Genomic DNA, 27033 nt, shown 5'->3' with positions numbered 1-27033 from the left:
AAGGGGAAAGGTGACCCTCTGGAATGTGGCTCGTATCAAGCGATAAAGTTATTGGAGCATGGAATGAAGGTATTGGAAGGGGTGTTGGAGAGGAGGATAAGGAAGAAAGTGAAGATTGACAAAATGCAGTTTGGATTTATGCCAGGAAGAGGAACGACAGACATGCTTTTTATTTTGAGGCAGTTGCAGGAGAAGTATATGGAGAAGAGGAAGAAGTTGTTTCTTGGGTTTGTTGATCTGGAGAAAGCATTTGGTAGGGTTCCACGTGAAGTAGTGACATGGGCATTGAGGAAATTAGGAGTGGAGGAATGGTTGATCAGAGTAGTGATGGCAATGTACAAAAGAGCGCGCACAGCTGTAAGGACAAAGGACGGGAACAGTGGTGAGTTTGAGGTGAAGGTGGGAGTGCATCAGGGGTCGGTACTAAGTCCACTACTATTTGTAGCTGTGATGGAGGTCCTGGCTCAGAACGTAAAGGAGGGTTTACCGTGGGAGTTGTTGTATGCAGATGATCTGGTGTTGATTGCAGAAAGTATGGATGGACTGAAGGAGAAGATGAACAAGTGGAAGGAATGTATGGAGACAAAAGGTCTGAAGGTGAATATCGGAAAAACGAAGGTGATGGTAAGTGGTAAAGCATGTGGTGAGGTGGAAAGAACTGGGAAGTGGCCATGTGCTGTGTGCAGGAAGGTTGGCGGAGTGAATTCCATTCAATGTACAATGTGTGCTGAGTGGGTTCATCAAAAATGTAGTGGTTTGAGAGGGTCATTAACCAGTGTGGCAGCTACATTCAAGTGTGAGGTGTGCACAGAGGGAGCTGCAGATGGAGGAAATGTTGAGTTGGATCTTGGAGACGGCGTGAAGCTGGAAGGTGTGAAAACATTTTGTTACCTTGGAGACATGCTGAATGGAGAAGGTGGATCAGACTCGGCAACGGTTGCTCGAGTGAGATGTGCATGGAAGAAGTTTCGGGAACTGAGTGGCGTGCTGACGAGGAGGGGAGTGTCATTGAAGCTGAAGAAAAAGGTGTAGGCTGCATGTGTGAGAAGTGTTATGATTTATGGGAGTGAGACATGGGTAATGAATGTAGAGCAGCAACGAAGGCTGGAAAGGGTGGAAATGCGAATGGTTCGGTGGATGTGTGGAGTATCGTTGAGAGAGAGGAAGACAAATGATGAATTGCGAAAGATGAAGGGAATAGAGCCTGTGATGGATGCTGTGAAGAGAAACAGGTTGAGATGGTTTGGCCATGTGTTGAGGAAGGATGAAAGTGACTGGTTGAAAAGAGTGATGGAAATGAATGTAGAAGGAAGTAGAGGACGGGGAAGACCGAGAAAGACTTGGCTAAACATGGTCGAAGAAGAAATGCGGGCAAGGGGGTTAACAAGGGGAGATGCAGAAAATAGGGCAAAATGGAGAACATTGTCATGGGGACCGCAAGGCTAACCCCCGCTCTTGCAGGGAAAATGGCCTTAAAATGCATGTTGTTGTTGTAGTTTGTATCCACTTTTTGGAAATACCAACTTTTTTCCTGGACGTCCTTGTAGTATCCTTGTGTTTTATACTTCTCACACCCCCACCCCGTGCCCACGCCTCCTCCCCCCAAGCCTAATCCCTCCCACAGCTTTCCCGATGTCCCTGCTCTCAAATGTTGTGTTTGGGTGCTTCCCCTTCTCTCCCCATCTTGTCTACCGCTCCCTTTATGATATAGCTCCCCTTATTATATACTTTGTGTGTCTGTTTTGAATTTTTGTGTGATAAATGTTAGCTCTTTTACCAGCCTCGATCCTGTATACAAAAAAAAAGACAAAAAGTGATTCTTCACTATTGGGAGATAGGGCCAAAAACGATACACAGCAGGATATCTCAAAAATATCTCAAAAAGTTATGGATGGAGTTCAACGAAACTTGGTGGACAGGTTGTGTGTGTGAAAAGGACTAATCGTTTCGATTTTGGTGAAGATATAAATATGGATTCAGCAACAAGAATTATTTTATTTTTAAGTGATTCTTCACCATTGAGAGATCGGATGAAAAGCGATATTTACCAATTTTCATTCGAACAAAAATGTTATGGATGAGTTATGAAGAAACTTGGTGTACAAGTTGGTTAGGTGACAAGAACAAGCCAATTAGATTTTGGTTCAGGTCCAAATCCAGATCTGGCCCATCAGTGGGATACAAAAGTAAACTGTTCACCAGGCGGAGGTATGCTCTCCACTGAGTGCCGTTCTAGTGTTTTAATTTAATAGTAATAACAGCTTGGTTAATTATTTTCAAAAGCAGTGTTTATATTTACCCAAACAACCAGTTTTCATTCATGCACTCCCTTGGAGGTCGATAAGTATGTCTGCAAAGTTTGGGGCCGCTGGGTTTCATGGTTTTGGAGTTATGGAGGAGACACTCTGACTGACTGATACACACACACACACACACACACACACACACACACACACACACACACACACACACACACACACACACACACACACACACACTCTCTCTCTCTCTCTCTCTCTCTCTCTCTCATTACTATTATACTGCAGATTGTTATTATTATTGCCTCAAATAACAGAATCGACAATGTTGAAAAAGTCTTCATTTTGCAGTGGACTAAACAGGCTAGTTTAAATCAAGTCAACTATATGAATGGTTCTGGAATAACGTTGCAGACAACAGAAGAGTAGGGGGATGAGGAGGTGGAGGTGGAGGGAGGGGGGGGGGTTAGAGGAGAAATATCATAGCTGCATTTCTGCTTTAAAGGAAGGTAAGAAAGGCCCCACCTGCAAAGCACCAGGATGACAGTTTTAAGGCCGACTGGGATTGGTAACTGGAACGCTTAATAGCGAGAACATAGCAACTCTGAGCTATATTGTCATCCCACTTAATAGGGTGTGGAAAATGCAAGGGAAAAAGATCCAAACTAGAATGGCACTCAGGGAGCATACCTCTGCCAGGCTGAACAGTTTACATTTTGTATCGCACTGATAAAACGGATCTGGATTCGGACCTGAACCAAAATCAAATCACATTGTTCTTGTCACTTACCCAACTCATCCACAACTTTTTGAAACATCATGCTACATATCGTTTTTGGCCCTGTCACTCAATGAAGAATAACTTAATTTTTTTTTTAATTCTCATATCTGGATCCTGATTCGGATCTTCACCAACATCAAATTTATTTGTCCTTATTACACAACCAACCTGACAACCAAGTTTCATCCGTATCCATCCATAACTTTTGGAGACATCATGCTATATATAGGTTTAGCCCAATCTCGCAATGGTGAATAATCATTTAAAAATTCTCGGATCCAGACTCAGACTCAAATCTTCAACAAAATCTAATAATTTAATCCCTGTCACGTACCCAACCTCTCTGCCTGTGTTTCCTTCTGTAAGATAACTTTAATTTCATTATTTCAGCAGCTGCTTGTATTTGTAAACTAGTTTTTAAATAATTATATAATTGTGCACATGGCTCTTTTGTGGTTGCCAAAACACACAACAACATAATATCTCCGTGCTGTCTCCTTGTTATGTTATTACCTTGGGAGATGGACAACATCTTTGCTCAATCCCAGGAAGCAAGATTAAATTTATGGATTACCATATTTACTTAAAATGTAGACGTAAACAATTATAGATGTATTAATACGTATGTATGCATGCAGAGAAGGAATCATGGTATTCCAATGTTCAATCTCATTGGAGAAAGGGGATGGAAGCTTAAACAACGTTTGACATTCACTTGATCATTCGTCATTTACCATATGTGTGTGCCTGGTAATACATGATAGGTCATAACACCCTGGAGTATCATTATCATTTGTAGCTGCATAAAGAAAATGCAGGCCAGCTATTGTGAAGAGCTCCGGAACTCGTGTTCAAGACATGTTCCCAGCTCCGGGAAGGCTGCCAAGCGCACACACCCATTCTCTCTGATCCCTGATGTACCATACTCCACAGAGCGTCGGTTCTGCCAGAGCAGTTTCTTGGCGAGGGTTATACTGGGTGGTTTGCCATTGCCTTTTCAGCAGTAGCTGGGCCAGGGACGGATTGAAGGTGCATTGGACCCTGGGCAGTAACCCAAGTATGGCTTCCTTCTCCTCTTCCCATCCCATAGTATCGATACTATGACGAGACTCATATTATGGCTCAATATTTTACTATATTTTAAAACTTTTTTTAAAACCCTATATAAAGAATAAACAGCAATGCTTTAATGAAAAAAGCGTTACATTTTGAAAGGATTTTATTTTAATATTTGATTTTTAAAACTTTAATATTTTATTATATTAAAAAACTTTTTTAAAACCCTATACAAAGAATAAACAGCAATGCTTTAACGAAAAAATCGTTACATTTTGAAAGTATTTCATTTTAATATTTTATTTTTAAAAACTTTTTAAAAAACCCGATACAAAGAATAAACAGCAATGCTTTAATAAATAAATAGCACCGCAAAGCGGGCGTAACCCCTCAGCCCATGCATGGTGGAAACCAATTTCAAGATGGCTGCCGTGGCGGCCATATTGAAAATTTAATTTTTGGGGGGATTTTTAATTTTGATTTGATTTTTAATTTGATTTTTAAAACTTTAATATTTTATTATATTTAAAAACTTTTTAAAAAACCCTATACAAAGAATAAACAGCAATGCTTTAATGAAAAATACGTTTTTTTTGAAAAATGAAAAACAAAAATGAAAAATGAAAAAACAATGAAACATTGAAAAAAACAATGAAACATTGAAAAAACAATGGAAAAAAACACAAAAAACGGAAACCAATTTCAAGATGGCTGCCGTGGCGGCCATATTGAAAATCGCAGCACGCCCATTTTCGAAAGGAACCTTCCTCTACCCAACCCAACACACACTGCAAAAACGGATTTAATTGGACAAGTCATTCTGCTCGAAATTGACAGAAACCAATTTCAAGATGGCTGCCGTGGCGGCCATATTGAAAATCGCAGTACGCCCATTTTCGAAAGGAATCTTCCTCTACTCAACCCCAACACACACTGCAAAAATGGATTTAATCGGACAAGCCGTTCTGCTCGAAATTGACGGAAACCAAAAGTTGACGGATGCCCGTGACGACAATACCCGTTAGCCGAAATTTGGGCTGAGGGATGAAAAGCGTTACATTTTGAAAGTAAATCGACAATGACAACAACTAAGAACAAGGCAGTGCAATTTATTTATACGACCATTGTTTGTGATTTATATTCCGAGGTGCAGACAGTTTCTCGATATGAACGACTACACATATAACGTTACATCGGTCTTTTCCTAGACTGTTTCGTATAAACTGTCTTCAGCATCTCCATTGGCAAAGCGGTGGTTGCACTTCAGGATGTGCCTCTGGACTGAATTGTACTCGTTATGGCACCAATTTGTCAAGGCAGAACTTTTCCTCACAAGGTTGAGTGAGGGAGCTGAACTTGGCATAAACGTCTCATATGGGCATTGCTCCCTGATGATGGTTTGGACACTAATGTACATATTTCCCACTCATCCACCCCTGCATTGCGTCCTCTAGGCTTGGACCTGGACGACCGTACCATCCAAGCTTCCTCCCCCCTTAATCCGTCATGGGTTAGGTCAAAAATTTGAAATACTGGACAGAGTTAGGAGACCACGGAGTTCCAGCGATAGTCGCCTACTCTTCACAAATCTTCTAACTGACCATCAATATGGCTTTCGCAAGGCAAGATCTACCGGTGATATCCTTTCTTACATTACGAATGTCTGGGCCTCTTCTCTGAGAGACTTTGGGGAATCCTTTGTTGTAGGCCATGATATCTCAAAAGCCTTTGACAGAGTTTGGCATCGGGGTCTGATATCCAAGCTTCCTTCTTTCGGCTTTCCTCCTTCACTCTGCTCTCTCATATCGAGCTTTCTCTCTGACCGCTCTAGAGATTGTCCATGGCTCAACATCTCCCTCCTTCCCTATCAACAGCGGTGTTCCTCAGGGTTCTGTCCTGTCTCCAACACTCTTCCTTCTTTTTATCAATGACCTTCTTTCTTCTACAAATATCCAAATGCACTCATATGCTGATGACTCAACGTTGCATTCCTCCATGTTTTTCCCATCTGTTCCATCTTCCCTCAATCGATCTGCATGTCGTTTGATCATAGCCACCTCGTTAAATTCGGATTTGGACAAGATTTCCAAGTGGGGCAAATGTAACCAGGTTAAGATTAATTCTTCTAAAACTAAATTTCTTCCCATCTCTCTCTCTAAAACCCCTCTCAACTCTCCAATCTTCTTTGAAAGCTCCACAATTACACCATGTGATACAATAAACCTACTAGGTATTACCCTAACTTCAAATCTATCCTGGAATCCACACATTACACAAATAGCTAAATCTGCCTCGAAGAAACTGGGAGTCCTGTTTAGATGTCGAAGATTCTTCTCTTCTCAACAGTTGCTTCAACTCTATAAAGGATTGAATCGTCCTTGTATCGAGTACTGCTCTCACATCTGGGGAGGTTCTAGTTCCACATACTCACTGGACAGAATTGAATTAAAAATAATTCGACTTATCAACTCTCCCAATCTGACCTCAAAACTCGACCCGCTCAAATTACGTCCCAGATTTGGTTATCTTTCTCTTTTCTACAGATATTACTTCGGTTTCTGCTCCCAAGAAATTGCTGCCTGTATACCTCCGCCATTAGCGAGACCACGGAATACTCAACAAGCCACTACATCTCATGATTATTGTGTGACCATTGGCAATTCAAGGGTGGGCCGTTATGATGTTTGTTTCTTCCCCTCTACTGCCAAACTCTGGAACTCTTTACCTTCACATGTCTTTCCAAACACTTATGATCTTCCCCTTTTTCAAAACGCAGATTTTCTGCTTTCTCAAAAACTCTTAGACTATTCTCTCCTTCTTCACTTTTCTATCAATGCAGCACTTTTATTTAGGCCTGGCCTCGATGATGACTATATAGGCCGTGCCTGGAGCCTTCTACATAAAAAAAATAAAAAAAATAAAAGGATACCATGGGATCTTTAACGTCCACCAACTAATTCCGGCAGACGGGATGGCCAGTTTGACGTCCATCTGAGGGACGGAACACACATTGGCGAATCACCCTGCCTGGTGAAACACCGGGATGACAGTTTATAGCTGGGTCGGGATTCAAACCCAGGCTAGACAGGTTAGAGGTGAGTGTGCATACCTCTAGGTCATCCTGCCAGCCCTACACACCCATTACTCACCTGCAAATTGGGCTTCTTCAGTACATGAAGGCCCCTGGCAGCATTTACATTGGGTTAACCCATTGTTAGCTTTTGGAAGGTGAAATGAAGCCTTTCTTGTAAATTCGATCTCAATTTGAGTTTGGCTTTCAAAACCATGGTGTGGTTTATTCTACAGTTTTAGTTACATTGTTTGGACGTTTGGTTACATATTCTTCATAGTAGCTTCGTACGAAGAGCTCTGTACTCGTTATGGCCCCAATTCTTCAATCGTGCATGAGGCTCATTATCTATATTATAATAGCCGTAGATGATTCTGTCTGTCTGTCTGTCTATCTGTTGGGTGTCTGTCCGGGGTGTGGCTTACTCGGTTTGCAGAGTAGCTCCACCCATAGCTCCACCCATTCTGGGAGTGGCTATAAACAAATATCCACCATTTTATTAACTCGCATAGCTTTGAGTCCTGTTTTGTAGGCCCGTGGTGTCTTGCTCTCCCCCAGTTTTATTTCAAATCAAATTCGATAAATCATTTCATTTTTCACAGTCGCTAACATAGTTTTAGACTCGGTTGAAAAAAAACGGGAAGAAAATCCGATGAAAGTTGCCGTTTATAGAACGAAATGAATTCTCAAAGGCCTGTAACTTCAAGGCCATTGAGTCTCTCTCACGCCTTTATCTCCAATCTAACTCACCATATGATTTCATTTTTATCGATGGTTTTACTTTTAGACTCGGTGTCAGCAATAATTGAGAACAATCCACACACGCGGGAAAATGCAGAGATATATTTTTTTAAATCGCGTCATGGTGTATCATACACCGCCCAACATGACACCGCCGGCAATGTGTCGATATATATTAAAAATTCGCTTTTGCTTTTCCGTTATGATATATTACTATTTCGTTTGATGATAGTCGTCACAAAAACGTCAACAATGATGCCGACATATATTTCTTCGTTTTTATTTCATTCAACATATTAGCCGGAAGTAAAATTTGTTTCAGGAAATTACCGAGAGATATTTCTTCGTTTTTTTTATTAGTTATGTGCGCATACACTTTAAATAGGTTTATTTGAAATCTTTAATTTTCCACAAACATTCCACACACGCGGGAAAATGCAGAGATATATTTTTTAAAATCGCGTCATGGTGTATCATACACCGCCCAACATGACACCGACGGCAATGTGTCGATATCTATTTTAAATTCGATATATCATTTCATTTTTCACAGTCGCTAACATAGTTTTAGACTCGGTTGAAAAAAAACGAGAAGAAAATCCGATGAAAGTTGCCGTTTATAGAACGAAATGAATTCTCAAATGCCTGTAACTTCAAGGCCATTGAGTCTCTCTCACGCCTTTATCTCCAATATAACTCACCATATGATTTCATTTTTATCGATGGTTTTAGAGTCGGTGTCAGCAATAATTGAGAACATTCCACACACGCGGGAAAATGCAGAGATATATTTTTAAAAATCGCGTCATGGTGTATCATACACCGCCCAACATGACACCGACGGCAACGTGTCGATATATATTAAAAATTCGCTTTTGCTTTTCCGTTAAGATATATTACTTTTTCGTTTGATGACAGTCGTCACAAAAACGTCAACAATGATGCCGACATATATTTCTTCGTTTTTATTTAATTCAACATTATTAGCCGGAAGTAAAATATGTTTCAGGAAATTACCGAGAGATATTTCTTCGTTTTTTAAAATTAGTTATGTGCGAATACACTTTAAATAGGTTTATTTGAAATCTTTAATTTTCCACAATATAATTTACTTGCCATTTATCATTTGATGATTACGAGACAAATTCCTCTTGAGGATCGTGACAATTCATGCGCTGCGTGGAAACTTCTATTTCCAAAATGAATGAGACGATCGATGAAGAACGCAGACTTGAACAGGATGCAGCAAGAAAACGAATGAGACGGGCGAACGAGTCCATCGACGAACGTCAATGCAAACTTGCGGGGTCACCCGTGGGAATCCCACGGGCATGGATGTGTGTGACATTTCGACATATTGAGTTAGATGCTGCACATTCATTTTTACAAAATGGTTACTGGCAAGTCATCAGATCCAGAAATGGTGTAAAAACCACCGTTTAGAGGCCATTTTTCCCCGCAAAGCGGGGGTTGGCCTTTTCGGGGACCGTGGTAGTTGTTGTTTTTTTGTCCCCTTTTTGAAGCAATGTTTTACGGCCGGATGCCCTTCCTGACGCCAACCCTTTTTGCCGCCTTCAACGACAAACAGGGAATTACCAGTGAACTGGTACTCAATTAGCCGACCTCGGAAGGATGACAGGCTGAGTCAACCCCCCTGGCATTAATTCGGCGATCGACCGAGATTCGAACCCAGGATCCTAAGCCGGCACCCTAGCCGCTAGCCCAACACCAGAAATGGTGTCATGAACACAATTTATTTACGCACAAGCACAAAAGCAAGACGGGCCGATTTCCGATTCCGACGGGCCGACGGGCGAGACGGGCCGATTTCCGATTCCGACGGGCCGATTTGGAGCAAGAAAAAGAACGAGACGGGAGAAAAAGGAGAGAAACGAGACGGGGAAAGCCGATTGGAGAGGCGAGTGAGGCGCGATTGGAGAGGAGTGTGAGGCGCGATTGGAGAGGAGTGTGAGGCACGATTGGAGAGGAGTGTGAGGCGTGATTGGAGAGGAGTGTGAGGCACGATTGGAGAGGAGTGATTGGAGGGGAGTGTGAGGCACGATTGGAGAGGAGTGTGAGGCACGATTGGAGAGGAGTGTGAGGCGCGATTGGAGAGGAGTGTGAGGCGCGATTGGAGAGGAGTGTGAGGCGCGATTGGAGAGGCGTGTGAAGGATTGGAGAGGAGAGGAGTGTGAGGGATTGGAGAGGTGAGGGATTGGAAAGGAGAGGGATGTGAGGGTTTGGAGAGGAGAGGAGTGCTAGGTGGAGAGAGGAGAGTGTCAGGTGGAGACAGGAGAGTGTCAGGTGGAGACAGGAGAGTGTCAGGTGGAGAGGAGTGAGGGGTCACATATTATGTGAAATAACTAAATTCACACCATTTCTGGATCTGATGACTTGCCAGTAACCATTTTGTAAAAATGAATGTGCAGCATATAACTCAATATGTCGAAATGTCACACATATCCATGCCCGTGGGATTCCCACGGGTGACCCCGCTAGTCTATATTATAATAGCCGGAGATGATTCTGTCTGTCTGTCTGTCTATCTGTTGGGTGTCTGTCCGGGGTGTGGCTTACTCGGTTTGCAGAGTAGCTCCACCCATAGCTCCACCCATTCTGGGAGTGGCTATAAACAAATATCCACCATTTTATTAACTCGCATAGCTTTGAGTCCTGTTTTGTAGGCCCGTGGTGTCTTGCTCTCCCCCAGTTTTATTTCAAATCAAATTCGATAAATCATTTCATTTTTCACAGTCGCTAACATAGTTTTAGACTCGGTTGAAAAAAAACGGGAAGAAAATCCGATGAAAGTTGCCGTTTATAGAACGAAATGAATTCTCAAAGGCCTGTAACTTCAAGGCCATTGAGTCTCTCTCACGCCTTTATCTCCAATCTAACTCACCATATGATTTCATTTTTATCGATGGTTTTACTTTTAGACTCGGTGTCAGCAATAATTGAGAACAATCCACACACGCGGGAAAATGCAGAGATATATTTTTTAAAATCGCGTCATGGTGTATCATACACCGCCCAACATGACACCGCCGGCAATGTGTCGATATATATTAAAAATTCGCTTTTGCTTTTCCGTTATGATATATTACTATTTCGTTTGATGATAGTCGTCACAAAAACGTCAACAATGATGCCGACATATATTTCTTCGTTTTTATTTCATTCAACATATTAGCCGGAAGTAAAATATGTTTCAGGAAATTACCGAGAGATATTTCTTCGTTTTTTTTATTAGTTATGTGCGCATACACTTTAAATAGGTTTATTTGAAATCTTTAATTTTCCACAAACATTCCACACACGCGGGAAAATGCAGAGATATATTTTTTTAAATCGCGTCATGGTGTATCATACACCGCCCAACATGACACCGACGGCAATGTGTCGATATCTATTTTAAATTCGATATATCATTTCATTTTTCACAGTCGCTAACATAGTTTTAGACTCGGTTGAAAAAAAACGAGAAGAAAATCCGATGAAAGTTGCCGTTTATAGAACGAAATGAATTCTCAAATGCCTGTAACTTCAAGGCCATTGAGTCTCTCTCACGCCTTTATCTCCAATCTAACTCACCATATGATTTCATTTTTATCGATGGTTTTAGAGTCGGTGTCAGCAATAATTGAGAACATTCCACACACGCGGGAAAATGCAGATATATTTTTTAAAATCGCGTCATGGTGTATCATACACCGCCTAACATGACACCGACGGCAACGTGTCGATACATATTAAAAATTCGATATATCATTTCATTTTTCACAGTCGCTAACATCGTTTTCGACTCGGTTGAAAAAAAACGGGAAGGAAATCCAATGAAAGTTGCCGTTTATAGAACGAAATGAATTCTCAAACGCCTGTAACTTCAACTTCAAGGCCATTGAGTCTCTCTCACGCCTTTATCTCCAATCTAACTCACCATATGATTTCATTTTTATCGATGGTTTTGGACTCGGTGTCAGCAATAATTGAGAACATTCCACACACGCGGGAAAATGCAGAGATATATTTTTAAAAATCGCGTCATGGTGTATCATACACCGCCCAACATGACACCGACGGCAACGTGTCGATATATATTAAAAATTCGCTTTTGCTTTTCCGTTAAGATATATTACTTTTTCGTTTGATGACAGTCGTCACAAAAACGTCAACAATGATGCCGACATATATTTCTTCGTTTTTATTTAATTCAACATTATTAGCCGGAAGTAAAATATGTTTCAGGAAATTACCGAGAGATATTTCTTCGTTTTTTTAAATTAGTTATGTGCGAATACACTTTAAATAGGTTTATTTGAAATCTTTAATTTTCCACAATATAATTTACTTGACATTTATCATTTGATGATTACGAGACAAATTCCTCTTGAGGATCGTGACAATTCATGCGCTGCGTGGAAACTTCTATTTCCAAAATGAATGAGACGATCGATGAAGAACGCAGACTTGAACAGGATGCAGCAAGAAAACGAATGAGACGGGCGAACGAGTCCATCGACGAACGTCAATGCAAACTTGCGGGGTCACCCGTGGGAATCCCACGGGCATGGATGTGTGTGACATTTCGACATATTGAGTTCGATGCTGCACATTCATTTTTACAAAATGGTTACTGGCAAGTCATCAGATCCAGAAATGGTGTAAAAACCACCGTTTAGAGGCCATTTTTCCCCGCAAAGCGGGGGTTGGCCTTTTCGGGGACCGTGGTAGTTGTTGTTTTTTTGTCCCCTTTTTGAAGCAATGTTTTACGGCCGGATGCCCTTCCTGACGCCAACCCTTTTTGCCGCCTTCAACGACAAACAGGGAATTACCAGTGAACTGGTACTCAATTAGCCGACCTCGGAAGGATGACAGGCTGAGTCAACCCCCCTGGCATTAATTCGGCGATCGACCGAGATTCGAACCCAGGATCCTAAGCCGGCACCCTAGCCGCTAGCCCAACACCAGAAATGGTGTCATGAACACAATTTATTTACGCACAAGCACAAAAGCAAGACGGGCCGATTTCCGATTCCGACGGGCCGACGGGCGAGACGGGCCGATTTCCGATTCCGACGGGCCGATTTGGAGCAAGAAAAAGAACGAGACGGGAGAAAAAGGAGAGAAACGAGACGGGGAAAGCCGATTGGAGAGGCGAGTGAGGCGCGATTGGAGAGGAGTGTGAGGCGCGATTGGAGAGGAGTGTGAGGCACGATTGGAGAGGAGTGTGAGGCGTGATTGGAGAGGAGTGTGAGGCACGATTGGAGAGGAGTGATTGGAGGGGAGTGTGAGGCACGATTGGAGAGGAGTGTGAGGCACGATTGGAGAGGAGTGTGAGGCGCGATTGGAGAGGAGTGTGAGGCGCGATTGGAGAGGAGTGTGAGGCGCGATTGGAGAGGCGTGTGAAGGATTGGAGAGGAGAGGAGTGTGAGGGATTGGAGAGGTGAGGGATTGGAAAGGAGAGGGATGTGAGGGTTTGGAGAGGAGAGGAGTGCTAGGTGGAGAGAGGAGAGTGTCAGGTGGAGACAGGAGAGTGTCAGGTGGAGACAGGAGAGTGTCAGGTGGAGAGGAGTGAGGGGTCACATATTATGTGAAATAACTAAATTCACACCATTTCTGGATCTGATGACTTGCCAGTAACCATTTTGTAAAAATGAATGTGCAGCATATAACTCAATATGTCGAAATGTCACACACATCCATGCCCGTGGGATTCCCACGGGTGACCCCGCTAGTCAATAATAATACGAGTTCCCTTACAAGATTCGTTAGGGGACCTGAGACTCATGGGTATGAGAACCTAATTTTCCCCCATTCTTGGAAGTCTCTTCCATTCTCACTTAAGTCATACCAAACGACGCCTTCCATTAGGTATGATGCATTCTTAAATCTGTTTGAAATGCATTCTCCTGTATATCACGTTACGTGTTTTGTACGTCATATAACGCGTTCATGTTAAATTCATTTAGCGGGGATGTTGGCAATCCAGTTGGTATTTTTTACAAGAAAGCATTTTAGTTCCCATTATACATTTTCCTGAGGTCATTAAAAGTCGATCACAAATCGTGGCATGCTCTCAAAATACCAGCCAAACAGGGCAGGATGATTGCCCCCTGCCTCGCTGAGGTTATTAATGTGCCAGCTATGTAAAAACATGGAAATATTTTTCTGGGACTACCTTGTTTTCCAGGAATTTAGGGCTCACATAGTACTAGGGATACATTGGAGGAGCGCACTATGGAATGTAATGTCATCACAGGCACACGAGTGTTCTCTTAAATGTTTATGTCTCCGTAATACACTTATTCTTGAAATATTATTTCCATTCAAAATGTATGACCTCATCAGCCCAAATCAAGTGGGAATCTCATCATCACTCACATTCGACAGAGAGGACATTTGAAGGACATGTAGATATGACTCTTAAGAAAAGGCAGGTGTATTGCCAGAGGTTAGGAGGAATTGAAAACATCATGAATAGATGTGAGACACCAAGAAATGTTGGTGAGCTACAGCCACTAATGGATGAACGGGATTGGATAGAAACAGGGAAGCAATTCTCCAGGTGGAAAAAAAGAGAGCGACAAAGGAATGTAGGTGCACAAACAGCCTGGACTTTGAAAGGTTGAAATGGATTTGTTTTGGTCGATTTATGAAGTGATAGAGGGCTGAAAGAGCAGGGGGAACAATACCCGATGACATAAAGTACAAGATCAAAAGACCATCAGCCAGTCGATGGTGATAAAGAAGGTGACCCTGTGCAACAGCCTCTTGACGGGTGAAGCCGATGATTTTTCAGAGCCTTGACCTCCATGACTTCCAGGAGAGAAAGGGAGGTCAGATGCAGGTGCACTGGCCTACTGCAGAGAATAATACTCCATTGTACTAAAACTGCTTTATAGTGGACGGCAATCGTGAAATAATGGAGGGAATAACGTTAGGCAGCACACACGAGGAGTAGCTTCCATTATTATTTTTACGGCGTAGCCCATAGGGCGAAGCCGTCTAGAACAGTGTTTGTCCATCCTGATGTATGTATGTATGTAAGTATGTATGTCCCCTCAAACGTATACCAATCAGAGCTGAGGATATGGTCACATGACAGGGTGATGTGATTACCTCTGATGTCATTATGGCGTACGGCGGCTGACACTCCACACTCCGCCATTTTGATTTATATGCCGTTCATGCCAAACATATCGTTGAACCTGTCATATATCACAATCGCCATGCTCTACCTTGACGTTTTTCATTCAACACAAACAAACCGATTGTTAAAATGATCATCAAATATCGAAAGCATCGGTGTTACGTCTTTTCCAACAATACGGTATTTATAGGCCTTAGGCGTTATGCCTCACCTTCGGACCACTTCAGACAAAATAAGACCCGGTTTCTTAATACAGTAGTGTATCGTTTCAGTCGTATCATTTTTGTCGTAATAATAATATAGTAAATATAACCATAACTCTTTAATCCCAATGTCGTGAATGGAAAGTTAATGGATTGAAGCGGTGTATGGTTCATGATCAATGATCCAAGCGGTGTTCTGCACTAATATTTATAATCGCATAAGTAAGGAATTAGCCTCGGTTTTTTAATGGTAATCTCATTTTCGAAATATAACGTTAATATTATAGTAAATCTAATCGTAACACTAATCCCTTCGTAGTGACTGCAAACGTACTGGAAGTTAAAATATATCATCTACATATTAAAGTAGCGGCAGTTTTGTGTCCATTACGTCATTACGCCTATGATGTCATTACGACGACTGAGCCCACCAACCAACATTTGAATTTACAAGTGCACGCGCTCACTACGGGAGAGGCAGGAAGGGTCATTCCTCTTTGGGGTATGTAGATTACAGTCGATCTATGGTCGGGTCTCAAGAACATTGGGTGTGTGTTCATTTACCAAGTTTATTGTGGAGAGATCGCCAAGTGGTTCAAGCATTCGAGCAAGCACTCCATTCAAAACCCTTAGGAATGGCTGGCTTGGCAAGCGCTAGCTAGCTGCTTGGCAAATGAGCACACCTCCAACCCTTGTGGGGTGCATAGATTACAGTAGATCTTCGCTCAGTTCTGCAAGTAAAACTTACGTCACGGATGTCGGAATTCTTCTAAATTTCTTTGTTTAATGTTATAAGCAGCATTAACGACTGTTTGAAAAGCTAAACATATTTGTTTGTGGTTTATAATATTTTACAAGCCCAGCTACGCTGCTGTTAGACTTTTGGTATTGTTTTGTATACAATGTCGAGGCTCATGGAAGAGCTAGAATATACAATGGATCAGGATGTGGCAGAACAAAGGAACAGTTGAAAGAGAGACTGAAACATAACAACAGCAGAGATGATGGACAAAATAGGAGGCTTGCAAAACAAGCATTCTGAGTATTGCGCTGCAATACATGTCCCCGACCGGCAGTCTGTCGTCCGGAAAACTGTTGGGGAAATTACCAAAGTTCAAAGTGCCATAACTTTGTGAAAAATGATCGAAACGTCGTGAAGTTCGAACTTGATCTGTAACTTATCATGAGGCAACCATGTACCAAGTTTGAAATCATTAGCATTAAGAGTTTAGAAAAAAAGTCCGGAAAACTGTTCTTTGCATGACGGACGGACAGACGGACAGACGGAAGGACGGAGTGCACACTTATAGTCCCCTCCGGTGTACACCGGTAAGGGACTAATAAGGGATTTGGGGGAAAATGAACGCCAGGATAAAGGACGCACAGGGTGGATAAGGTGGAGGCAGCTGCAAACTCTCACGATGGAAAAACTGGGAATTTGGAAAAAGGTGGACTTGGGTTGGGTTAATAGGGGTAGCGAAAATCATGGTTTTGGATGGGAGATGATCTGAAAGAGGTATCCCCATATTCAAAATAATAGAGGGATACAGAAATGAAAGTGCACACCCAGTTTTGACTTAAGGAAGAAAAACAGGTGTGGGTACAACCCCAGAGGACTGTAACTGGAGGGAGGGAAGAAAGGGTGGGTGGAGTAATGTCAGAGGTAAAACACTAAACAATTGTGAGTCTACCAACCTGCCTATGATGGATGAAACACAAACCTTGGGACTGAGCCTCCTGCCAGGGGATACCACTTTGGTAAAAAGCTTTGGCCTCAACAGCTTACAGGACATCAAGATGGAAAGCATCTATAGCAGCTCATCGTGCAATGTCATCCTAAATGGTACATGGGATAAAGGCCTTGTATGAAGAGCACCGTGGATGTGAACTCTGCACGGCGCAGAATGGGCTTGGCTCTGTCCAAGGTGTCGGTTAGCCTCTGGGACCAGTTTGGAGATATAGTTTACCCAAGACAGGTTGTGACATTGAGGCCGAAGAGCTCCAGGCAGGGATTGCAACTCTTCGACGGATTGGCCAGATAATTAAATTGGGGATGTGAGTGAGGGGTGGGGGCGGATGTGGGGGGATAAGGGGGAGGGTTTGACCTTCATTGAAGACGTGTTCTGGCTGGCTGACCAATGACGATATTTGCCAGTGCAGAATACCATATCTCCACCTGGATTTAGCTGCCAACTTGGACATGTGCTCTATCCATTGGAGGTCATGCGTGAGGGTGTAAACCAAGAGTTTAATGGACAGGACTTCTTCCAGAGGTTGACTACAGAACTAAGTAGAATTGCTCGAGGATCTATGTCGAGAGACATTGTGAGGATGTTGGGAGTTACCTTGATTTACAATTACGTTCCAAACACTAGACCAATTTTTGATCTTTTTCAAGTCTGCTGTTAGGCATGCAGTCACTCTCTCAATGGAATTGGGAGTGTTTAAATGATAGCTTCCCAAACACAAGCAATGACATTCAATGGAAGTAATACTTCATTATAATAATAATGACAACCAAGTGATAAATTAACTAACAGTGAGTGAAATTACTTATCATTTCTCACCTCCTTGAACGTCTCTCATTGGTCCCTCTCTCCAAGGTGTGGGATTTTAACCTCAAGTTCTTGGCAAGCTATGTTCACTTTTCTGATCCCCCAAATGCTCTTCAATAACTGAAATTCAACAGAAGTGGCATAGTTGCAAAACTATTCCTGGCCATTTCTAATGCTTGATACGCCCATGATTTTGGAACTCACTGCAAGTCACAACAAAAACCTAACTTTTGCTCTTTAAACAATGCCTGTACAGATAGCCATGTCGTGAACGCTTCTTCTTCCACACCGATATGCATTGCGTATATTGTAGTCTTGAAATAACTTGGCGAGTCACTAATGCGACTCTTGATTTCTTTTCTTTTTTAACCAACATTAGTTTAACTGTATTGGATGTTGAACATTTTTTTTTTCTTTTTTGTATACAAGAACTAACATTTATCACAAAAAACAAATGGACACATAAAAAAAAAACATAAAGGGAGTGGGAGACAAGATGGGGAGAGAGAGGGAAGCACACAAGTACAACAGGAGAGCACAGGAATATCAGGAGATCTGTGGGAGGGAGAGGGCTTGGGGGAAGGAGGCATGGGAAGGGGGGGTGGGAGAGATATAAAACACAAGGACACCAAGGACTTCCAGGAAAGAAGTCGGTATTTCAAAAAAGTGGATCTGGAGTGAAATTAGCGGGGGTAAAAAAGATCAAGGTTTTGGATGGGGGAAGATAAGAGATGGTGGTGAACAGCTGTTTTAAAGACCTGGAGGGAGGAGTGGGATTGAAGAGAGTGAGGGAGTTTGTTCCAGAGTCGGGAGAAAAGAGGAATGAAAGAGTGAAGTTCAGCAGAGAGTCTTGATTTTGGCAGTTTCACCATAAGAGGGTTGCTGGCAGATCTTGTGCGACCTGTAGGAATATTTGGGGGACAGAGCCCAGAGAGAGCTGGGGGAGCAAGGCCGGAGAGGAGTCGGTATAAGACAGAAAGTCCACCAACCTGCCTGCGGTGAGTGAGTGAAAGGCCCTCAGAGTTAGCTGCTTAAAGGAAAAATCACCCTGCAAGAAAAAAAAATCACCCTGCAAAAAAACAAAAATCACCCTGCAAAAAAACCAAAAAAATCACCCTGCAAAAAAACAAACAAAATCACCCTGCAAAAAAAAAAGAAGAAGTCAACCTGCAAAAAAAAGTCACCCTGCAAAAAAAAAAAAGTCACCCTGCAAAAAAAAAAAAAAATCACCCTGCAGAAAAAAAATCACCCTGCAAAAAGAAAAAAAATCACCCTGCAGAAAAAAAAATCACCCTGCAAAAAGAAAAAAAATCACCCTGCAAAAAAACAAAAATCACCCTGCAAAAAAACCAAAAAAACCACCCTGGAAAAAAACAAACAAAATCACCCTGCAAAAAAAAAAGAAGAAGTCAACCTGCAAAAAAAAAAGTCACCCTGCAAAAAAAAAAAAGTCACCCTGCAAAAAAAAAACAAAATCACCCTGCAGAAAAAAAAATCACCCTGCAGAAAAAAAATCACCCTGCAAAAAGAAAAAGAATCACCCTGCACAAAACAAAATCACCCTGCAAAAAGAAAAAAAATCACCCTGCAAAAAGAAAAAAAATCACCCTGCAAAAAAAAAAAATCACCCTGCACAAAAAAAAATCACCCTGCAAAAAAAAAAAATCACCCTGCCAAAAAAAAATCACCCTGCAAAAAAAAAAAAAAAATCACCCTGCTCTAGGTCTAGACCATCCAATCACCAGAACACTCAATCATTTTCAAATTCCTGCCCCAATCAGCTCCAGTTTAACGTCGGGCCTGGCCAATCGGTTCGTGAAAGACATGGACCAATCTATCTCCTGTGGAAGACTCTGCAAGAAGATGGGATTAATTGGGGCCATTTTAAGTCGTAGTAGATTTCTGTTTTGAGGTTGACATATTTGAGAGTTACATGAACAGGAACACCCTCAGAATGAACAGGAATAATGGATATGCCCTCGGGAGATAACAGAGACTCAAACATGACAAATTGCTTTGAATGCCATCTGTGCATTCCCTCAGTTGATTGCCCAGCCTTATAATCATGGCTAATTAAACGGGAGAAGGACCAATAATAATGTTGGCTGTGTTCATTCTGACGTTCCAGGCACGTTCTCCATATTTTGGTCTGTTATCCAGAAACGTAAAATCTGAAAGCTGGAACATCTGCAGAGCTCGAATGAACAGATCAGAAAAGTGCAACCACGGTGTGTGACGTAGTTGCTATTTATAGAAGTGCCACCATTCACCCTCCCTCCCCTCAACATCCCATCCTCCTCTTGAGCTATAAATATCCAACTTTCTGCCCAAGATCAAGCTCTATTACTTTCCAAGAGCATCGAATATGTCATTTAAAAAGTCAGGCTCATTTATATTATGGGATAATCTTTGCATTTGGAAAACGAATGTTGCATTAGTAAGCAAAAGGTGGTTCTGCTCCGAGCATTATATTGCGGAGGTAGTAAATACAAAAATTCTACATTATCTCAATTTAATGCGTTAATTGATTTTTTTTTTTTTTTACAAAACAGTGATTTCTTTTCTTTTTTTTAAACAACATTACAACACAATTGATGTTGCATATGCGTTTGAATTTCAGGATGCTGCCATACAGATCAATATACTCGTGAGGGTAAAACATGGATTATATTACACAATCAGAATGTGCTGCCATCGTGACCCCAAGGAGTATTGTCATGGAGTCAAAGGAAAGTTTTTAATTAATCTGGCAACTCTGGCATTCAAAAAAGTTAATAGCTCCACTCCACAGAGCTATTATAATTAAAACGAGGAGAAAACTATTTTTTTAAAGTGCCATACTCTTTACAGGAAGCCTCGGGTTGACTTAACGGTTAATGTGGATGGCTTGAGATCTTAAGGTTTTGAGTTTGAGCCCCTGTCTCTCTCCGTTGAATTAACACCAGGTGGGTTGACTCAGCCTGTCATCCTTCTGAGGTCGGAAAAATGAGTACTGGGGGCAATAAGCCATTCGAGTATCCTGTGTCGGAGTGGCGACCCTTCCAGGATTGGACTCCTTAGCCAATGAAACCTCCTTGGCAGCTCCATGCACCTCACGGCGTGAAAAAGACGGGTTATACTCTGCAGAGCGTTGGTGCAACCAAAGCAGTTTCTTGGCTATGTGATTCGCCATTGCCTTCCCAGTGTCGTTTGTCCGTGCTCTATGTATCTAAACGTATAAAACACAATGTCAGTTTGTCTGTCCCCCTTCATAAGCGTAGGTTTTAAAGGCCGATCGTTTAGCACAAATGTGTGTTCACTACGGTCTATCTTTTGAGGCTAAAACAACCTGAAAAACATTTTCCATAAAAAAGTAATTATGTCTCTTCTGTTGGAATTGTAGACGGTGGCTTGCAAACCGAGCATCGAGGGAGGTGTACAGAAGCGTTTAAAACAAAACAAAACAATAAATCCAAGGTGCACGGAGGTGGAATTCGCTGCATAGGGAGGTGCAATGCGCGCAGAGTAAAACGAGTGTTCATTTATGTCCGTAGGATGTCTAATAAATAAAGAAGATGATATACAAACCCACCTGACACTAGGCCGAGGCTTCAGACGTTGGCACGCTCACAAGGCTGCACCGTCGAATAAACTGTTCCAACCTGTCATTTTTGACGGGCTTTTTACTAGTTTCTAAATAGTGCTCTTAAGTGCTGAGCACCAAGTAAGGTAGCAGCACATACGTGTTTTTAAATCTTTGGTATGACATGGATGGGGATTGAACTAATGACCTTGTTATGTTTAGAATTCACGTGCTTCGAATTGATGCTTGGATATGGCAGTGACGTCATCGGAAATGGCCGGAACGGCAGTGACGGTTGCTGGATGGGTTTGTTGGAGTGGGAGCAGCTCAGCGAGACACATAGTCTGAGGCGTAAAGGCCAATCTATGACGACTTGTTAAAGCTGTTAATAAGCAGTTGCCATTTACAAGCAGTAGGTCTTGAGTCATTACTGCACATATCATTTGGTGACGAGGATGGCTGATTTTTCGTTACCTCCACCTGCACCATTCCTGCTCGTCCCAGGCGAGGCCACGGTCCCATATGGTGCCGATGGTATCAGCCGTTCGAAACGGACTTACGAGGATTCGAATTACAACACATGGCGGCAGCACGTTAAGTGAGGCATTCCTTTACACTGCTTGGGTACAGAAGGTTTTGCACTGCCAGCAGATTTTCTCGACTTTTAACCAACAAATGAGATCCAATGACCATCAAATGCACCTTCCAAGCAGCTGTTGATGCTCTGCATGCACATTTTGGTTCCTGGTAGTCTTTTCCTCAATCGCTTTCAGTATATTCAGCGATCTCAGCGTTAGTATTTATATATATATATATACATATATATGTGACGAGGCTAAAATATATGTGACATATAAATATATATGTGACGAGTTTTAATTATATATACTAGGGCATTGCCCGTACTATATCTATATCTAAAATTATATCCCCCCCCCTCTATTTACATGCAATGGTTTGGTCCAAAGCGAACGGCTTCCGGAGTTTGGTAAAGAAATCGCCATCGCGTGCACAAACGCGCAGGAAAGCGAATGAATCGCAAATTCGGTTTTATTAGTTTTAAAACATAGTTTAACGCCAACATAGTTTGCAAACGTGAAATAAATGAATACGCTCTCAAATGTGCCATCCGAGGCAGAGTGTGTCCGCCACGTTCGGCACACGCGATCGTTCGCTGCTCTCTGATTGGTTGAATCGTTTTTTGGACATAGCTCGGTAAGTAATTGTCCGATTAATATGAAACCTTGAAAAGGCACATCCTCGGGTCCCCAGCAATATACCTGGCAAGTTAAAAGTATATCGGACCCGTGGTTGTCGAGAAACAGCGGTCACAGACAAACAAACGTACAAACGTACAGAGATTACTGGAATTATAGATAGATACAGTGCATTCAGAAAGTATTCAGACCCCTTCACTTTTTTCACATTTTGTTATGTTGCAGCCTTCTGCTGAAATCGTTTAAATTCATTTTTCCCTCATCAATCTACACTCAATACCCCATAATGACAAAGAGAAAACAGGATTTTAGAAAGTTTTGCAAATTTATTAAAAAGAAAAAACTGAAATATCACATTGACATAAGTATTCAGACCCTTGAAATTTAGCTCATGTACCTCGCATTTCTCTTGATCATCTTTGAGATGTTTCTACACCTTGATTGGAGTCCACCTGTGGTAAATTCAATTGATTGGACATGATTTGGAAAGGCACACACCTGTCTATATAAGGTCTCACAGCTGACAATGCATATCAGATCAAAAACCAAGCCATGAGGTCGAAGGAACTGCCTGCGGAGCTCAGAGACAGGATTGTGTCGAGGCACAGATCTGGGGAAGCCGACAAAAACATTTCTGCTGCATTGAAGGTTCCCAAGAGCACAGTGGCCTCCATAATTCTTAAATGGTAGAAGTTTGGAACAACCAGGACTCTTCCTAGAGCTGGCCGCCCGGCCACTCTGAGCAATCGGGGGAGAAGGGCCTTGGTAAGAGAGGTGACCAAGAACCCGATGGTCACTGGCTGAGCTCCAGAGATCCGGTGTGGAGATGGGAGAAACTTCCAGAAGGACAACCATCACTGCAACACTCCACCGATCTGGGCTTTATGGCAGAGTGGCCAGACGGAAGCCAAACAGTTCAATCTTGGTTTCATCAGACCACAGAATCTTGTTTCTCACAGTCTGAGAGTCCTTTAGGTGCTTTTTTGCAAACTCCAAGCGGGCTTTCATGTGTCTTTCACTGAGGAGAGGCTTCCGTCTGAACGAATCATCACTAACGAACTAACAATAGTTAGTTGTTAGAGTGAACGCTCATCCACTAACAATGTAACCAACCTATCACAGATGGTTTTAAGTGCAGTTCCTATACAACCATCAGGAGCAGTCATTTCTCTGGTAGCTTTTGCATTCGTGGGTACCTTCAGGAAGCTGTGATATGCACTGTATATATATATAGACTGTATATATTGTTACAGACGCGGTTAAAGATGTTATTTTACCGAGCGGTTGGTATTACCGCGTCCGAACAGTTACTCCCCGATTAGAACCCGATTCCACCCGACGTTGACCAGATCGCACCGCAGATATTCAATCGGGAAACCTCTAAAGCGACCGAAAGAGAAGGAAAAGAGAAGAAGACAGAGTACGGAGGAAGAACAGATTTATTATACACACACAAGCAAAAAGAAAGAGCGACCAAAATTATTTACAAGCAATGGATGGAAAAAGCAGTCACACAGTGCATCGTTAGCTTATTCTATTCAATTTACTTAATCCCAAGACAACGAGTAGGACAGACGACGTTCACACTTACACGGGGGATATTGCAGGCAGGTAGGGCTTGAGGTGGATTGCTGGAGAGGGAGGCAGGGTCGGAGGCAGCCACTCTCAATTCCTCGCGGTTTTTGGCGGGAAAACCCTTCGTCGCGTATCCGCTGCCGATGCTTTAGCCGTCACGCACTGGCTCGGGCACACCTGCTCCTCTCCTTCTGGTGGAGCCGTCTCCCTCCTTTCAGCGCGTCTCTCCAAAGCTGGTTTCCTTTCCGAGTACCTATCCTCGTTGGCTTGGAGCGTTTCGCATCTCACCGCTCCTCTTGGTGTCGCCTCTTCGCTCATCTCCCAGGTCATCTGGTGAAGCAGTCCCTTCCAGTCCCTTTTATTACTCCGGGCCGAATCAAGCCGCCGGCTGCGAGGGCACGCCTACCGGGTCGCTAACCGCGGTGCTGGTTGGCCAAGTGGGGTTGGCTCACTCCTCCCCTCTATGACGAGGTGGAGACACGCCTTTCTTCTCCGAGATTAGCGCATGGGCAATGGCGGCTTGCGGGATTGAACACCACTCGCACCCCTTTTGAAAGGAACTTTGGAGAGCGGAGATGTTTGGGGAAATTGAAAGGGCCTACGCTTATTTTGTTTCATACAATGCAAAGTCAATCTAGTGGGAAACACATATTTAGCCTACATAGAATAAGGAAATACACTATTTAAAAAGATATATCGTGGCCTGCGTGTAAGTGTCATGGAATTAACTAGGAGGACGGCTGCGACCATTATTTACATTACGAGGGTGTTACACATAACAAAACCATACTTTTTTACATTCGTTACACTTCCTCCAAAATTGTTACACTTCTCAAAAACCGTTACACTTCTCAAATTTGTGACACACTTCTCAAAACCGTTACACTGCACCCTCCTTTCTTCAGGTCCGTGCTCGGGCCTACAAAACTTTAACTTAGTGTGACACGTAGGTGTAATTCCCTCTACAATTAACCTGACCCTGAGTGTGACAATCTTAAAACACAAATAAATATGTCCCCCTATTGCATTGCACCCTGTCTAACAGACTCAAGCCCACAGCTAACCGAATTACGGAATTGTTTTCAAACTATACATTTACGGTGGGGAGCATTATTTACAATGACGTGATTTCTTATTTACAACGCAACCCAGGACCTGTGTTTTTTTCTTTCTCTTTCTTTTAGGGAACAAGAAAAAAGAAATTCCTGTTGGGAGGGAGGAGACAGCACGCATTGCATCGATGCACCAGTACCAATACCACCAAAGCACCCAAAAGCACCACAACGCACCAAAAGCACCACTCGGTGCACAGTCACCACGGTTTATAATAAACACAACAAAACAACTGGTGGTGGTCTTCTCTTTCTCTGCTGGGCCGATGTTCTTCCCGACGTCTTCTGGCTTCATGCGGCCTAGTTGGAAATAATAAAAAGCACAACTTGTGTCCATTTTTATTTAGGGCCTCAGGGGCCAACTAAGGGTGGTCCACCTGTTTGGCATAGGTGCCACCTTACCGAGGTCCGCAAGAAAGATTCCCTGGCCACTATGGCCGGTCTCCAACAGAGGTGCCCTGCCCCAGAACCTGGGGTCCATCAAGTGGTACTTGGCCGCAGAACAGCGGTCCATAAAGTGGTACATCAACGCAATGCATGCTGGTTCTGGGAATCTCGTGCGCACAATGGCCCCCTCACGCACGCTCCCCTCGGCACCCAATGGCGCACAGGTCATGTGGGAGACAAAAGAGACAATTGAGCGAGGGGTAAGGTCACAAGGGTACACATCAATAAGGCAATGCAAGGCGAAATGCGTACGGAGGGCGAAGTGAGAAAGCTCGTCCCTACCGTACGTCACCCCCCTGTCACCTACCCTACCCTTGCCCTTACCCCATATGTACAAAATCTACACATTACCAATTCGTCACTACTGTCAAGTCTTCCCCATATTTCCCCTATACCAAATTCGTCCCCACAATCCCTCGACTTCAAAATTTGCCATCACCAATTCATCATCAATCCTCATAAGGAGGGAGAGATGGAATTACGCACAATGTCACACCCACGTCATGATGCGTCTCACAATCCAAACATTTGCATCAAAAATAATTAAACATGGCATGGTGTGGAGTACCTGTCACCTCAGGTGAGTGGATGCAGATGGCGTGAGGAAACTTCAATCCTAACTATCCTCTAAATGACTTTAACACACTTTACACTACCCGGGGTCTTTCCCTGCCAATCCATTGGCCACTTACACTATGGGTTCTAAAAACCAATTCCCATTGACCAAACTGTGGTGCTTCTCAATTTGGGGTCTCACTCCCCCGATTCATCTCCTGGTGCCCTCGCACAATTTCTGGGCTGCGACGTGTAGCTCTCCCAGCAGGTCTACCCACCTGCACACCTCCACCACTGCAGTTGCCACCCGAGCTTACCTAGCTCCTCACCCTAACCTAACTAACTGGGGGAAGCCCCTCCTGGCTCTGTCACCCCACTCGGTGCCCTCTGGCACTGGGCTACCCGGGTCCGTCCTCCGGATCCTCGGGCCCCATCCACAACAACTACTACCGGCTCCCAGAGCCCACCTGCGGCCTCACCTGGCCGACATCCTCACAGTGGTGGAGCGCCCAACCAACTACACACACTAACAGGCTACACGCCCAGCCATTTCCACAACACTAATGCACCCATCCAAAGACCATTCTTTCACCCGCACCACAGATGCCAATATCCAACCACAATTTACCTGTACCCTCTACCTAACACTTACACTACCCGCCCCGGGTATCCGTGATGGGGGTCCACTCTTCCCCCATTCACACCTTCGCACCATCCACTCCACTCCACAATTTCCACCATACTCACT

The sequence above is a fragment of the Myxine glutinosa genome, chromosome 8 (genome assembly GCF_964187855.1).
Source record: "Myxine glutinosa chromosome 8, kmMyxGlut1.1, whole genome shotgun sequence".
In the NCBI taxonomy this organism is placed as follows: Eukaryota; Metazoa; Chordata; class Myxini; order Myxiniformes; family Myxinidae; genus Myxine; species Myxine glutinosa.
The sequence above is the reverse complement of the archived record's forward strand: the minus strand, read 5'-3'. Positions refer to the sequence as shown.